At 39.9% G+C, this 16269-nt stretch overlaps 1 non-coding gene across 1 annotated transcript; it reads left to right on the top strand.

The window, feature by feature from the left end:
- Positions 1 to 14281: 14281 nt before the first annotated feature.
- On the top strand, positions 14282 to 14353 carry TRNAC-ACA. The gene has a single exon. It is a non-coding gene; the product is annotated as a tRNA-Cys (tRNA).
- Positions 14354 to 16269: the final 1916 nt, after the last annotated feature.

Genomic DNA, 16269 nt, shown 5'->3' with positions numbered 1-16269 from the left:
ATGTGCAACTAGATCACCCAAACCATGTTGACAGATGGGTATACATTGCCCTTTTAAGGTCTGGAGTTTCAGAGTTAGAATATTTGGGTTGGAATATTGGTTCTGTCACTTCATATAATCACCTTATTTGATTCCCCACATCAATGAGTAGACATTGTTGCTCCAGTTTTCCAGGTGAAGAAACTGACACTAAGAAAGTTTATGTAATTGGTCAAATTTGCAGTCTTTCAGAGTTAATGGTGGAATTGAACCCCTGTCTGAGTGTAAAGCCTACCTTCTCAGTTTTGGCACTGAACATGTGATGATCAGTCCTTTATCATTATGATCTCAGCACATAAAATGGTCTCTCCTGGATAACATTACAATGTTGATCACCCAAAACTCTTCCTAGTAAGCTCAACTGAGAATTACAAAGTTCCCAATAAGGGAGTTTAATAACTTACTAAACAGTGAGATTTTATAATTTCAATTTTTTAAAGACATTAAAAAATAAATAGCCCTCCTGTTGCCAACTCTTTCATTTATTAATATTATAAATTTATTTATTCTGATTTTTCTACAAGCAGCTAATATTCTAACATAATTTTCTAATAATTTTAACTTAACATAAAAACATTGTTGTTGTCTTTGCTATTATCTCCAGAATCTCCCAGCATTTCTACTTTCAGCAATGTTTCATATCCTTCAAAAGCTCTACTTTCTTCCTGTACAAAGTTGAATGTGCCCTGTGCCCCTAGATCTTCCTTATATAGTACAATTTTGTTTCTCCAACAAACCAGGTTTTAACAATTAATCACAGTTATTAATCACACCTCAGTGAGAACTTGGCTATGCTTCCAACTTTTACACCAATGTGAAAGTTCAATTCATTTCCAAATTATTGAATGCTGCACACTGTTCCTTAAAATTAGATACTAGTTAATATTCTTCTACTTGCTTATTTATTTGAAATCTTTCTTTTTATTTCTATGCCTCTGGAGGTATATGTTTTTTATTAATGATTCTGAAACAAAGCAGTAGAGTTAACACATTATTGACTGGGGGATTTTTGCAGAATGCCCGTGGCCATAATATGTCTCCAGTCAATAAAATTGTGTTAAATAAATTGTGTCAAAATTTATAATAGTTCAACACTTCTTTTCAGCAAAGATGCAACATCATAGAGGTATTAATATTATTAACTTTACAGTAAGTAAGTTAAAACTGCTATAGCCTCCTTCAGATGAAGATACACTCTGATTTTAATAATTTTCTGAATTGAGATAAATAAATTTTTCAAAGTTTCTTTCCAAACTAGAGATCTGATACAATTTGAGGAACAAGAAAATGGACATATCTGTTGGGAGTGTGTAATTTCCTTGGTTCTGTCTTGCCGCAGCAAAGATTTGATGCAGGGTCTAGTGTTACAGCTCCGTTACAGCTCAGTTTTATTTGGCAAAAGCAAAGGCTAGTACACCCTTGAGGCCTAAGGGCAGGTCGACCCCAAATGAAAGGCCTCAATCCGTCTTGGCTTCCTCATTTTATATGTTTGTCTCCTCCCCCACCTTGAGCCTGCCCTACGCAAATTGGGCTAGTCAAGAAGGGGGCATGTTTGTTTCACCTGAAGTTCTCATTCCAGGCTGTGGATTTTCTTTTATTCTGTTTTTGCTGGCTTTTCCCTTTTTTGTCTTTAAGCCACCACCATTTTGGACTCCTTTTTCCTATTCTAACTACCTAACATATCTTTTTAAGATCTTGGATAAAATTTTAACAGCTGGAACATTTTTAGAAGAAAAAGTTAAATGCTTTATGTGCCAATGACTTGTTTTATTTCATCTTTTTATCACTGCCAATCACTGGTATTTTAGTCCCATTTTATAGCTAGGATAAGGTTGGGAGTGGTTAAGTGACCACCCAAGGTAAATTAAGAGAAGAACTGCAGGCATCAAAGCCCGTATGTGCGAAGCTGGCTGAAAGTTGGAAAGATGCAAAAAGTGGTCTGAGCAGAGGCCTGTGAGATAGACGGGGCTAGTAATATGGAGAATTTTCTAGGAAATGCTGAGTATTTGGAGCTTCAGGCATTACATTTTGGAAACTTCACTCCTGATGCCAAAAACTCAGCCTCTGTGCACTGGTACCAGATCGAATCTCGGAGACAGAGTTTTGGAGAAGTAGGAAATAAAAATTTTATTGCTTTGCTAGGCACAGGGGAACACAATGAGCTCATACCCTTCAGAATTCTGTGTCCCAGCCTGGGGAGGGGGGATTTGGTGAGTTTAATAGCAATGGTTCAAGGGTGGGGTTGTTCTTGATCAGGATCAGAGTTATACAAGCCCAGCAAACACCATTAAGCTGGCTTCTGGTGGTCTCCTGATGAGTTTCTCTCTGGAATAAAGACTGCTTCATCGAGCAGTTAACATCTTCCATTTGTTGGGGGCTTACTTCTGCAGAAGGGATCAAAGATATTGTTATGTACATCCCTTGAGGCACAGCTAGGATCCTGTCCCAAGGCTGCACTATTGTATTTTGACTGCTCCTCACTTGTCTCTGCATCCCCTCCCTTCCCTGATTAGCAACAGTTTGAATCTGCCCTTTGGGACTGAGGGAAAGTCATGGAGCCTGAAGCCTATGCCCTACAAACAAGAAATGGGTGACACAGAAAGACTTTTGTGCTCAGAAGCCCTGTAAGTTCCTACTCAGTTTCACTCTTGCCACTGTATAATAGATATATTGGTGCAAGTGCCAGAGCCTATTTAGAAGGTTCTTGGAGTCACCAAAGTTATATGGTGGTAGGGGCGGACTTGGGAATTTTTAGTGAAAGTGGAGAATACTTGGTTGGAGAGGAATTTGGGGAATAAAATGATAGAACTGATTTATAGTCATAAGGAGATGGTAGGAAATGTTTATGAAGAATGGATTGAGCATAATTCCCAGGTACAGGATTGCAATACTGTCAACATTGGTTGAGATTTATAACAGCAAGAAAGAACCAAACTTTCAGAAAAAGATTATCAGTTTATTTTAGGGCATAATATTTTGACTGCCTTTGAGACATTCAGAATAAGTAGTTAGATGTACAGTCTTGGAGTTTAGAGAAGTTGTTTGGATGGAGATGTAAGTGAGAGAGGAACCGTAAAGAACATGTGTTATTTGTTGCAAGATTCTTAAACTCCGCTCAACCTCAATTGTTGCAGAAACCAGTACTTGAGAAACCAAGCAACACACTTGGAGAGTTGGAGAACTCAGGTTTATTATGGCTGCTGGCCCAGAGGAGTTAACACTCCAAGCTTTGAACCCTGAACAAAGGGATTACAGAGTTTTTACAGACAGACTGTAGTGGGCAACACTAGCTGTTAACAGGCTGCTTTCACTAAGGGGTTTCATGCGTGTGGGAACAGCAGTGAAGATGGGCAGGGGGAATGACTGACCTGGACAGGCATGATTAAACAGGTTTGCAGGGGCTGGGTGATTGCAAAGAGCAGGACAAGGGTGAGTGAGATAAACTCCAGTTCCTAGTATTGCAAGTTCCCACTTTCTGAGACTACATGACCTACGTAATCTAGACTTCACAAGGGGCAAGCCGAGTTACAGAGGAAGAAGAAGGAGGTTATGTAAAATTTTAACTTTTCCTCTTCATTCTCCCCTCTTGATGCATCTATCACTCATTGTAGGAAGCATCATCTCATGTTTTTGGTAGGACATTCAGAGCTCCCCATCATTTAGGGGGCTATTACCATTTGTAACTTTATGGGTTCAATTCGAGAGGTTATGAACTGGGTAATCGCATTGAGAATACAAGGGTTAAACAAGAGCGCCACAGAGTGTGAAGAGAGGACCTGTTAAGGGAGAAGTCACGAAGCCCAGCTCCAGATATTGTTCCAATTACCCTAGGAATTCGCTAGTTTCTCTCTCCTTTTTCTGATTTGTTCCCTCAGCTGTTGGGCCATGTCCCTGACTATTCCTGGTTGCTTTACATGAAAGCAGCATTTTTCATTCAAGAAGAGGCAGAGTCCTCCCTTTTCAGCTGTCAGCAGGTCTAGCCCTCTCCTATTCTGTAAAACCACCTCAACCAGGGAGTCTAGTTGGTCCTGTAAGACCGCTAAAGATCTGGCCACTCTCTCAATGTCATCTGTGAAGTCTTCAGGTAGTGTATGGCAAAAGGTGATTGATGAAGCAATTCCTCCTATTCCCATACCTATTCCAGCCGGGATTCCCAGACCAACTAGTAGAGGGGTAAACTGCATGGCTCTTTTTGACTGCGTATGTGCTGCCAGAGGTATGGTGAGAGTCTGGTTGTTAGGGACAGTATTCATCTGGGGAGTGAGGAATGCTTACGTGCAGATACCCATCTAATTGACTGGTAGACATAAGTAAGCATCTGTCCCACAAACAAAGAAAAGACCTTGATGGGGGTGGTACCATATGTTACAGCAAGGGACACCCCAAGGCTGCAAAGCAGCCTGCACATAACAGGTAAATGAACACTAGCAAAAGGTTTTCTCCCCATCTTTGGGTTGTGATGGCTATAGCAACTGAGCCTATCATGAAGGGGGGTCCTCTATACTGTGGAGCAATTTAGTTAGTGGGGAGAATTGATCATAAGAGACATCTAATAAGAATGAGGCTTCCCACTACAGTGAGATAATAGACAGCTTACTGCAGCTTCTGACCCAAATCCCAGTCCTGGGGTGCGACTGGAGCTAGTCCTGTAGCAAAGAGCACAGAAATAATACCAATTGGGGATAGAGGCCGGGGCTGACAATGAAAATCCATGGATCCTTTGATATCTGGTTCCTCAAGCTTTCTCCTTGTGTTGACCAGCCTGCTGCCAGAGTGTGGCTGGAGTAAGGCTGAAGAATCCTCAAGCTTCTGCCCAGCGTTGACTAGTCAGCTTCTGGAGTGACGAGAGCAGGGCTCACGTCCTTCATAGGTGAGTATCGTTGGGGGGTTTGGGGGTCCCAAACTGTTTTCCAGGTGTCTTCATCACAGGAAGCCACTGTCTTCTTGACTCTGGTGTGATGTATCCAAGGGATGATGCCTGTAACTCATCTCCTGGCTGATAGGGGTGAATCCAATTTCCCAAAGTAATGGGGTCCTTTCTAAGGTTTCTCGAGAGATATGGCAGAAGACTTTCCAGGGCCTGGAGGTATCGGGACATCTCCAGGTCAGCTAGTTGTTGGTGGTCTCCCATGTAAGATCTCAAAGGGAGAATAGCCTGAGGACCCCGAGGTGCATTTACAGAGGGAGATGAGAGTCCACAGAATGATAAGGCAGCTTGTTCTGGCACTGTCTGGGTGTTGCCTGGGGGATATTCTTGTTGTACTACTACTTGGAAAAACAAACTTAACAAGAAAGTTAAAGATATTTGGCCCAAAGATTAATAGAGGTAGGAAAGCTGCTGAGGGGATAGCCAGGAAACATTGATAAGCCAGGTTCAGACATTGATTCTTGACATGAGTATTTCTCTAGTTATGAGAAGATGCAAGAATGTGGACTCATGAAAATCTTTACCCGAAAACATCTATCTGAAGGCCTGTTTTTCTAGGTTTTTCCCAGGGCACAGAGTGTCTTATTCTTTGTCTCTCCCCTGAACTCCTTTCAAGGGGGTGTTGAAGGTCAGCATCTTATAGTGGTCATGATTTAATCTTTGTAGAGACAGCTGGCAAGGGCCAACTTCCAGTCAGCAGGGCCCCTTCATAGCCAGATATTTGACCATGTTTTGGGTCAAATATCCGTGTCCCACCGTGTCCCACGGTGCTGGGAAGGCTCATTCCCAGGTCTAATAAAGATTCCATTGACAGGCCACTCATTGTGTTGTCGCTAGACCAGGCCTTGTAAGTAGCAAGTCTCTGGACCATACCTGTCTTACTAGCCTCTTGGTCCAGGAAAATATTTCCTCTTGTTGCTTCTTCCTATATCTAGAGTTACATTATTACAATTTTTGAGCTCATATGGAACTGCATATCAGCATTTTATCACAGGCTCAGTCACACATTTGGTAACATAAGAAATAATCATCTGAAGCAAGCTACATAGAAAATAATATAGCCAGCAGTTATCAGTAATGTCAAAAGCCAGAATTTAAGTCAAGAACATTCACTGGGTAAAGCCTCGTATACCCCAGGTCATCTGACTCAGTTAAATGATTATAGCCAAGTGTTCATCTCTTGGTTGTACATCATGGAGCATCTGACCTTTTTCCAAAGATTGGTTACTGAGATAAGCTTTAGAAACAATCTCAGAGTGTCTTTTTTAATAACTTAATTAAACCTTTTAGCAATATAACATAACAAGGAACTATTTCAGAAGTTAGTAAGCACAGACCTTAATTAACAAAACTAGAACTTAATATTCAGTGAAACTTTTTTTTTTTTTTCCAGAACTCATTGTGAGGGTATTAACACTGTAGCTAGGTAAGGCTTTAAACCATCAAATAAAAATGAGGTCTGCCAGGGAGCCAGGAAAATCTAAGTGGCCATCCTGGATTTCCCATAGCCCTGGCTCTTTGATTTGCAGCTGTTGTTTACCCATTTTTAATTTCCTGATTTAGGAGCAGACTATTGCCATGTTTTAAGGACAATAGGATAGCAAAAGTCTAACTGTGAGGGGTTATTTATTTATTTATTTTTTGAAGTAGAATGAGCTTTGTCTACATGTACCATAATCTTAAATAATGTTTATTTACTTTACCAAAATAACACAAAGAGTTTAAAAACAAATATAAATCACTTAAAGGCAAAGAAATTCACAATCTGTTATCAAAAGCTGCATTTTAAGAAAACTTTGTTCTCTAAACAGAGAGAAGACCAAATTCCAGTCTGGTACCAGCTTACTACTAATAACAAAATTTGCTTATCTGCTTAATCTTGGAAAGTCTTTTCCACAAATCTTGGAGAACTAGCAGTATTTTTTAAAGACAGAGTAAAATCATAGAAGGCATGTTTAAAATCTGATTCTATGGCAATTGACAAAGAAACCTGGTCATTACACTTTAATATGATAACTAGAATTATAATTGACTATATTTTATCAGGGCATATCAGATCTAGATGAGTTTCACATAATTTTAGGATATCTATATTAGTAACATCAACCATACAGTATAACCTGAAAAGATTTATCACCCCTTTAACAGTACTTCCCATGTAATTTAACATGTCCAGTGAACCAAGGTAACTTAATAGCTCTTTGGGTTGTCTCAGGGGCCCTCTGAAGCATCCCAAAGTTAGCTAGAAGTCAAGTTTTTTAGGAAGTTTTGTCAATAAATATCAAAAGGGTTTATAACACTCAGTCAGGTAGGATCATATAAGTCACTGTGAAATAATAGTTATTTACCTAGCCAAAGTTTTCAAAGTTTGAAACAAAAGATTTCAAAGGTAAATATAGAACAGATCAATTAAGAGGTAAAGAAACTTAAATCTATTATTAAAAGCAGTTTAGTATCTGAAGAAAGTATGTCTTCTTAACAGAGAGAAAGGCCAAATTCAAGTTTTGTACTAGCTTACTTTAAACTCATTTAAACTTACTTTAAGCTCATTAAGCTAAACTTAATTAAATTTATTTTAAACTTAGTCCTTTAACCATGCACAAAACTTTTTTTTCCCCCAGGGTCCACTTTCCACAAACTTTCTAATCACTTTGTGTAACAGTCACCTGTAAGTCAGACCTACTTTCTTTTCCCTTTATAACATAGAATTTTATTTTTTATATCTTCTTTATTAAAAACATACTACTTCCTTATTAGATTAGCAAGCAAACATTAATACTACATATTTAATATTGAATATTTCCCAGTTCACATGAATCTGAAATTTATTTAGGTTAATTTTTCTTGTATTTAGAATTGTTTGATTTGTAAGGACTTACTTTTCTTTAGTCCAATTAAATTAGAACTCATTTACAACTTCAACAATATTATAAAAAAAAAAAAGAAGACATACTCTGAGACATACATAAATCCAGACAGACAGACTGACAGAGATCTTATAGTTTTCTGTATGAGATTTAAAATATCTGTTTGACCATCCCACTCCCCCAACTCCCCCTTTTTTTTTTTTTCCTTGGAAGTTCTAACTTGCCCAAGGCTGAGGTCTTGGGCAAAGCTGGCTGCGTATTTCAAGGACATGGAAAGGGTTAACTTCAAGCTTTTCCCTGGGCAGGCCTTTTAAAAACTAGTTGTTGTTAACTGCACATGCAAAAAGAATTGGTTTTGCAGTTTCTGAAAAGAAAAATTTCTCTCACGCCATTCAATCAGCAATCACACACTCACAATCATTCAGAGGCCATCACAGTGCCTCCCTTCTTCGGAGTCCCCAGGTTTCCTTAACTGCTGCTCCCTTCCTGGGAGCTCCAGGAGGTGATCAGTCTCCTCTTCTACCTGTTGGGGTAGGTTCTGTCTGGGGACTGGCCCGGGGCCTTACCTATCCTATGGCCGTTCCTGGTAAGTTGGTCCATGCCTCCAATGAGTCCAGTTGGGGCTCGGCCATCCGGAGCGTCGGAACACTGGCCCAAAAGAGAACCCGTATACCCTCAGGTGGCGCACCTCCTCATTTGTTGTGGGCTTCCTTCGCTCCAGCCCAGCCAAGCCACCAGTCTGGCGGCTCAAGGGTTCAGCGTGGTTGGAATCTCACTGGGGCCTCCAGAAATACTGCAAAAATCAGTACTCAAAAAACCAAGCACCACACTTGGAGAGTTGGAGAACTCAGGTTTATTACCCCGGCAGGCCCAGAGGCGTTAACACTTCAAGTTCTGAACCCTGAACAAAGGGATTACAGAGTTTTTATAGACAGACTGTAGTGGGCAACACTGTTAATTGGCTGGTTTAAACTAAGGGGTTTTGTGCTTGGGGGAACAGCAGTCAAGATGGGGAGGGAGATGCCTGACCTGGACTGGCATGATTAAGCAGGTTTGCAGGGGCTGAGTGATTGCAAAGAGCAGGACAAGGCTGAGTGAGATAAACTCCAGTTCCCAGTATTGCAAGTTCCCACTTTCTGAGACTTAAGTGACCTACCTAGACTAGATAGGTAGTCTGGTCTACCTAGACTTTGCAAGAGGCAAGCTGAGTTACAGAGGCAGAAGGAGAAGGAGGTTATGTAAACTTTTAACTTTTCCTCTTCACAATAAGAAGCCTCTTCATGTTTATCCTTAAGTTGATTCATTTTGTAACTTAAGGTGTATCAGAATCACCTAGATAATAAATAATGCAGTGAGAAAGAGTGAGAGTCACACTGCTTAGATTTAAATCCCATCTCTGTCATCATCTGTTATGTTTATACTTTAATCTTTTTGTGCCTCAGTTTTCTCATCTCTAAAGTTGGCTGTAATAGCTAATTTTTAACGTTTCTGTGCAATCATTGATGCAATGCTCCCATAACAGTTCTTCATACATCTTGGAAAGGTTACCTAATATCAGCCTAGAAATTGTTAACATGTGTATACTTGGAGCTCAGACTAGGATTTACATGCTCACTAATTTTGAGAACCACTGAATTCCAAGATAGGTATTCATTCATAGCTTATTCTGACTGTGGCTCTGCTTAGAAGTAGATAACAGATTTGAATTAAGTTATTCTGGTTAGAGTATATCTCTAACCTGGGGTACAACCTGAGGGAACTTTTAAAATATCCATTTCTGGATACTATTGAAGACTTTCTAAAGCATAATATATGAATCAAGAGCCAAGGGAATATGTATTTGAGAAGAAATTTTCTATGTACTTAATGATATGTGGACCCACAACCTAAACTTTAAACAATTAAATGACTTCATTTAGATGATGTCTTGAGATTCCTTTTGCACTTTAGTTAAGTAGATAGCCAACAAAGTCTGTGTTCCTCCTTTCAGAGTAGAGAATTTTTGCTGACAAGAGGCTATGTATGTAGAAATCATATTCCCAAGCCTCTGTGCTTGTAAGTATGGCCACATGACTGTTTCTTGCCATTGAAATGTGAGTAGAAATAATGTAATTTCTGGGGCAAAGCTATGAATAAGTAGTTGCTTATATTCAATATTTTTCTGCCTTGCTGACTGGCTGCAGAGGATGCTGAGGCCGTAGGCAATATTGGATGCAAAACATGGAAGAAACCTGAGTTTATGAACAACCATGTGCAGGAAGAGTGCTTACAGCATCACATCGAGTTATACTAAGGATAAAAATTAAGCATCTGTTTCATTAAATCATGGGGGCATGTTTATTTCAGAAACTTGTTATACTCAATGGTTTTCAACATGAGACTTTCCCTCCCTCTGACTGATGGTTAAATTTTTGTGTCAATTTGGTTAGCCTATGGTACCCAGTCCTTTGGTCAAAATTAGTCTATATATTGTTGTGAAGATATAGTATATATATTATAGATATATTATAGATGTGTTTAGTACCTGTTTCCATTTATTTTAAGTAAGATGATGGCCGATGATATGGATGAGCCTCATCTAATCAGCTGAAGGCCTTAGGAGCAAAACTGATATTTCCTGAAGAAGGAATTCTGCCTTAAGACTGTAACATTGAAATCCTGCCAGAGTTTCAAATCCACTGACCTGACCTATAGACTTCAGAATCTCCAGCTCCCATAGTTATTATCCATACACACATGTATATCATATTGATCATGTGTCTCTGGAGAACCCAGACTAACACAAAGTCTGTACTCTTCAGAAGATGCTTAATAAAATGTATCTTTACCATCATAAATATACACATGTAGATCATACACTGTGTACTGGCAGTCATCCTAGACCCTGAAGGAGAAAGGAAAAATAAGACTATCATTTGTTTGGTGTCTAGAATATATCCCATATTATGAATAAATGTTATAATTTCAGTCATTGTTGGTTTTATATATTGCATAATTCAAATATGCAGTCATTAAAAAATATATGCATTTTATGTGCATGTGTATGTTAGTCATTCACTTGTGTCTTTCTCTTTGTGACCCCATGGATTATAGCCTGCCAGGCTCCTCCATCCATGAGATTTCCCAGGCAAGAATAATGGAGTGGGTTGCCATTGCCTTCTCTGTGCATTTTATAGACATTTAAATATTTCAAGATACTTATTATTGGTACCTTTATACTTGGCATCACTGCTTTTTTAGAGTTTGGTTGAAAGTGAAAGTCACTCAGTCATGTCTGACTCTTTGTGACCCCATGGACTATACAGTCCATGAATTCTCCAGGCCCAAATACTGGAGTGGGTAGCCTTTCCCGTCTCCAGAGGATCTTCCCGACCCAGGGATTGAAACCGAGTCTCATGTATTGCAGGCAGATTCTTTACCACCTGAGCCACAAGGGAAGTCCAAGAATACTGGAGTGGGTAGCCTATCCCTTCTCCAGTGTATCTTCCCAACTCAGGAATCGAACCAGAGTCTCCTGCATTAGGGCAGATTCTTGGTTTGGTTCAGTTCAGTTCAGTCACTCAGTCATGTCCGACTCTGTGACCCCATGAATCTCAGCACACCAGGCCTCCCTGTCCTTCACAAACTCCCAGAGTTTACTCAAACTCATGCCCATCGAGTCAGTGATGCCATCCAGCCATCTCATCCTCTGTCTTCCCCTTCTCCTCCTGCCCCCAATCCCTTCAAGCATCAGGGTCTTCTCCAATGAGTCAACTCTTCGCATAGGGTGGCCAAAGTATTGGAGTTTCAGCTTCAGCATCAGTCCTTCCAATGAACACCCAGGAGTTATCTCCTTCAGGATGGACTGATTGGATCTCCTTGCAGTCCAAGGGACTCTCAAGAGTGTTCTCCAACACAGATTCTTGGTTAGTTTTCTCTAAATAGGAGATAGATCAGATCTCTATTTTGTAGCTCCACAGACAGACGATTACTGAGTTTTTATAAAATGAAATAATGTGCTTAAAAAACTTCTATTTATAATTTCTCAAATAGTATAATATAAATATTCATAAATTATTACTCTTAAATATATTGGTTCAGTTTATATAGAGTTAAGGGTTAAAATTTATGAAATACTATTTTCTGTTCATGCTGATGGTTTAATGCCAAGCATTTACGGCTGAGGACCTGGGCCAAAGTGACCTGCATTGCTCCATTTGACCGAGAGCACATGATTCTTATCCTCATATGAACAACACAGAGTTAAATTCAAACTAACTTCCCAATGACTTTCAAAGATGGGTAGGAGACGGGCTGGAGCTTGGAAATTAGAATGAAGTTAATTCATTTGACTTGAGAAACTTATAATCAACCTGTCTCCCCTTAAAAGATAGGCTATAAATGGAAGTTTTAATTATTGAGGTTACATGCCTGGTGCCAGCTTTTGATCGGCACCATCTGAGCTGTTCTGTCTTAGGAAAAGACAGTATCTCTTTGCCCAAACATTTATCACACAGGCATTGGTATACACTCACACACATGCATGCACACCCCCTTTGGCAAGGCTCTTTCACTCATGGCTTGATTATAAGTAGATATAAGACCCTACTCTTTTATTTTAGATTACTTTTTAATTGCTTTCATTTGAGATTGGGTCTAAACTAAGATCATGGCATCTGGTCCATCACTTCATGGGAAATAGATGGGGAAACAGTGGAAACAGTGTCAGACTTTATTTTTGGGGGCTCCAAAATCACTGCAGATGGTGATTGCAGCCATGAAATTAAAAGATGCTTACTCCTTGGAAGGAAAGTTTTGACCAAACTAGATAGCATATTAAAAAGCAGAGAAATTACTTTGCCAACAAAGGTCTGTCTAATCAAGGCTATGGTTTTTCCAGTGATCATGTATGGATGTGAAAGCCGGACTGTGAAGAAAGCTGAGCACCGAAAAATTGATGATTTTGAACTGTGGTGTTGGAGGAGACTCCTGAGAGTCCCTTGGACTGCAAGGAGATCCAACCAGTCCATCCTAAAGGAGATCAGTCCTGGGTGTTCATTGGAAGAACTGATGCTGAAGCTGAAACTCCAATACTTTGGCCACCTGATGCAAAGAACTGACTCATTAGAAAAGACCCTGATGCTGGGAGGGATTGGGGACAGGAGGAGAAGGGGACGACAGAGGATGAGATGACTGGATGGCATCACCGACTCGATGGACATGAGTTTGAGTAAACCCCAGGAGTTGGTGATGGACAGGGAGGCCTGGCGTGCTGCAATTCATGGGGTCGCAAAGAATCGGACCTGACTGAGTGACTGAACTGAACTGAACTGAATAGGAGGTATCTGGAGAAGGAAATGGCAACACCTTCCAGTATTTTTGCCTAGGAAATCCCACGGACAGAGGTGCCTGGCGGGCTACCGTCCATGAGGTCACAAAAGAACTGGACACAACTTAGGGACTTAACAGCAAGCACAACCCTCCCTCTCTACTGTCTCCTCCCTTCTCCCTCACACACAGGTGCACTTGGGTAGGATGAACAGAACTACCTCCAGCTTCCTCCAAAGACCTGGGACAGTTTAAAACATAGCCTTAGTATAAAACAAGTGTCCGTTAAATCTTTTTGGTGAATAGGCCATTGCTTATGAACAAATATGCTAGATAAGCAGAAAAATCAAGGGCATTCTAGAAGCTTTGGACCTCCAACTGTCTGATCTTTGGACCATCAGGAATCTCAGTAGCTTTGGAAATATCCCTAGTTCTGCAAAGTACGTGAAAAATAAGGTTTTTACAGGTGGATAATAGGGATAATATAATATCTTTACTGCTTACAAGCAGATACCTACATTTTCTGTGCCATAATAACTTCACACTTTTATATATTTAACACATGCAAGACATATTTTCTTCTTTTAGTACTTGAACCCCATTGATGAGTGCTGCATTATTTAGTTTTTACATTGGATAAGAATCATGTGATAAATGTATCTATGAATTCAACCCAAACTCTTCTGAGTCAGGATTGAAATCCTTTTGCAAAACAAAAACAAGGGTGTTCTCATTTTTGCATGATTCTGATTTTACACAGAGATCACAGGAAAGGCAGATAGGTGCATATTTTGTCTTGTGAATATCTCTGAACCTGGTGATTAGAAATGAGCTCTAGTGTGTGACTCACCCCACTCCAGTACTCTTGCCTGGAAAATCCCATGGACGGAGGAGCCTGGTGGGCTGCAGTCCATGGGGGTTGCTAAGAGTCGGGCACAACTGAGCGACTTCCCTTTCACTTTTCACTTTCATGCATTGGAGAAGGAAATGGCAACCCACTCCAGTGTTCTTGCCTGGAGAATCCCAGGGTTGGGGGAGCCTGGTGGTCTGCCGTCTATGGGGTCGAACAGAGTCAGACATGACTGAGACTGAAGTGACTTAGTTTAGCTTAGCTAGTGTGTGACTCAAGAGATAAGTTGCCTCCCGGTTGGCTCAGATGGTAAAGCGTCTGCCTACAATGCAGGAGGCCTGGGTTCAATCCCTGGGTTGGGAAGATCTCCTGGAGAAGGAAATGGCAACCCACTCCAGTATCCTTGCCTGGAAAATCCCATGGACGGAAAAGCCTGGTAGGCCCCAGTTCATGGGGTTGCAAAGAGTCGGACATGACTGAGCGACTTAACTTTCACTTTCATTCTATCCTCACCTTGCTGGGTGACTTTGGGAGAGATCTCTAAATTTTTGAAGTTCAAGATCTTTATCTGAACAGTGAGACAATAAACCTGGTTGATGTAACTCAGGGAATCCTTAAACCTCATTATGTTATTATGATGACTCAGTAGACTAATATTGTGAAAGATAATTCCTTCATGGGCATGAATGCTGTTTCATCTCAACTTTCATCCTGTTAGTCTATGTGCTGTGCTTAGTTGCTTAGCTGTGTCCGACTCTTTGTGACCCCATAGATGATAGCCCACCAGGGTCCTCTGTCCATGGGGACTCTCCAGGCAAGAATACTGGAGTGGGTTGCCATGTCCTCTTCCAGAGGATCTTCCCAACCTGGGGATCAAACCCAGGTCTCCCACATTGCAGGTGGATTCTTGACCATCTGAGCCAACAGGGAAGTCTATAGTCATATTTAACCTATAGCCAAATTTATATTATCATTATTGATATCATCATTATTGTTATCATCATGAACACTAATATGTGAATAATAGGACAAATCCAATAATATCAAAGTGAAAGTGTCTCAGTTGTGTCCAACTCTGCGTCCCATGAACTATACAGTCCATGGAATTCTCCAGGCCAGAATACTGGAGTGGGTAGCCTTTCCCTTCTCCAGGGGATCTTCCCAACCCAGGGATCAAACCCAGGTCTCCTGCATTGCAGGCGGATTCTTTACCAGCTGAGTGACAAAGGTGCATTATAAAAAGTCCCCCCACCTCACTGAACTGCAGCTATAATTTCACTACCTAAACACAATTTTAATCATTTTCTTTTTTAATATTTATCAGATTCCTGTAATTTTTTATATCTCTGTCTAGGTTAACTTTATTCATTCATTCTGTTTATATTTTATCTTTTCCCATATACCTTTTTGAAAATGCCATTCTCTTCCTATATCAAACACATAAACTGAGTCTGAAGGAAATAGGGACATTTTCTTTTATTTCTGAGATCCAGGGACCCTGTCCAGGAGGAGCATTGCTCTGAAACCAAAGGGCAGTCTGCTGCTCTTAGTAACTTTGGGTGCTCTGAGAGAATGCCTCCAATGGGTTGTCTATCCTATTGTGAGACGAAATATGAAAAACCAGTCAGAACCTGCTGAAAAGTATATCTCAAAGTCATTTAAGAAATGTGCTACTCATTAAATTAGTCATAGTTTAGTGGTTTTTGAGCTTCAGTGAATCTGAGTCTTCTTTGAATTTCTTTTTTTCATTTTTGTACCTTTAGTTATCAATATTAACACACATATTTGGACTTGAACTTCTGCAACTGTCAGAACAAATGAGACAAAATAGAAATCTATTGTTTTTCCTGTTGCCTCTGGTTTGTTTTTAAAACCTAATTATTCACAAATGTGGCATTTCGCTGTTTTCCTTAGAGCTGTGAATAAGGACTTGGCATAAATCAATGCCTTATTTTTATGTGGAATTGTATAAGAAGAGGGTCCCTAAAAGAATTGGAAGAATTAGAGGAAAAATACATTTTTCATAAGGAGAAATGAAAGGAATGTTTAAATTAAGCAAGAAAGATTCAGGGAAAATTAATGATTCTTGTGGAAAAAATATTTACTGAATATTAACCCAATAAAAATAAATGTTTTATCTGGATGCAACCAAAACAATTCTTGAGGCACATATTTTAATTTATAAGAACTCTGATATAGAGAAAAGGTTAGCAAAAATAGTTTCATAAAATTGAAAGAAATGTTTTGGATAAAATAGTAATCAATACATTAGCAGGTAT

Source organism: Cervus elaphus, chromosome 15 (assembly GCF_910594005.1).
Source record: "Cervus elaphus chromosome 15, mCerEla1.1, whole genome shotgun sequence".
Lineage (NCBI taxonomy): Eukaryota > Metazoa > Chordata > Mammalia > Artiodactyla > Cervidae > Cervus > Cervus elaphus.
This window is presented reverse-complemented; position numbering and strand designations above follow the sequence as displayed.